At 50.0% G+C, this 1,151-nt stretch overlaps 1 protein-coding gene across 3 annotated transcripts in view; it reads left to right on the top strand.

Moving 5' to 3' along the window:
* UAP1 (UDP-N-acetylglucosamine pyrophosphorylase 1) overlaps positions 1–1,151 on the top strand; it is a 32,863-nt gene that overhangs the window by 7,851 nt on the left and 23,861 nt on the right. The window lies entirely within an intron of this gene.

The following is a 1,151-nucleotide window of genomic DNA, read 5'->3' as shown; positions in this document are numbered from 1 at the left end:
CAGGGCTAACCGGACCTTGTCGTGCATCCACAGGTGCATCTCAAGTAGGTCCAAGGAGGTGATCCTCCCCGTCTGCGTGACACTGGTCAGGCCACAGCTGGAGTACTGTGTCCAGTTCTGTGCACCCCACTTCAGGAGGGATGTGAACAACATGGAGAGGGTCCAGAGGAGGGCCACCCGCATGATCAGAGGGGAGCAGGGCAGGCGCTATGAGGAGACGCTACGAGACCTGAACCTATTCAGCCTCCGCAAGAGAAGGCTGAGAGAGGATATGGTGGCCATCTATAAACTGGCCAAGGGAGGCCAGCAGGCAACAGGAGCGTCCCTGTTGCCCTGAACACTACTGGGAGTAACAAGGAATAACGGCCATAAGTTGACAGAGTAGATTCGGGCTAAATATCGGCAGGCACTACTTCACAATCAGGGCAGCTAGGATCTGGAACCAACTTCCAAGAGAAGTGGTGCTGGCTCCTACCCTGGAGGTCTTTAAGACGGGGCTTGATGCCTACCTGACTGGAGTCATTTAAGCCCAGTTTTTTCTCCTGCCCAGGCAGGGGGTCAGACTTGAAGATCTCCAAGGTTCCTTCCGACCCGACTTCTATGATTCTGTGAAGTCTAGTTAAGGTTGTGATTAGATTGACTAGAAAGCAGATAATGGCAATATTGTCTGCCATTCTTAGCTAGAGGGCAAGCCCTTTCAGCTGGACTCTAGGATGTGTATTGTGATCTCCTGCGTCTGTCCCACTGGCAGGGGTGATAAATTTGCCAAAAGGTTTCCTAGGTATCTGAGTTGAGTAGGTGTTGATGAGAGCCCAAGTTGCAAATGTCCTGAGAAATTTCCCCTTGCAGTCTTTCTCTGTAACAGGCCTTGAAAAGGTGGGGTAATGGGAGGGGAAATCCTTTTTGAAGGAGGCAAAGTTCCAAATTCAGCAGTCTCCCATTCAGTGTCTGCCACACCTGGAACCCCTGGGTATATTGGGATTATGGAACTGCCCTTCACTTCCTTCTGAGGGGGCTGTTCTTAAGGTCAGGTCAGTTCATCTTCAGTCACTTCCCTATCATGATCAAGTTTTACTACCCTTCATTGTTCTTTCTCCTCTCAGTGGTGTGGCCACTGATTAAAAAAATAAACAAAAACATGCCATATCAGA

The sequence above is a fragment of the Crocodylus porosus genome, unplaced genomic scaffold (genome assembly GCF_001723895.1).
Source record: "Crocodylus porosus isolate Cpor-Errol unplaced genomic scaffold, CroPor_comp1, whole genome shotgun sequence".
Lineage (NCBI taxonomy): Eukaryota > Metazoa > Chordata > Crocodylia > Crocodylidae > Crocodylus > Crocodylus porosus.
This window is presented reverse-complemented; position numbering and strand designations above follow the sequence as displayed.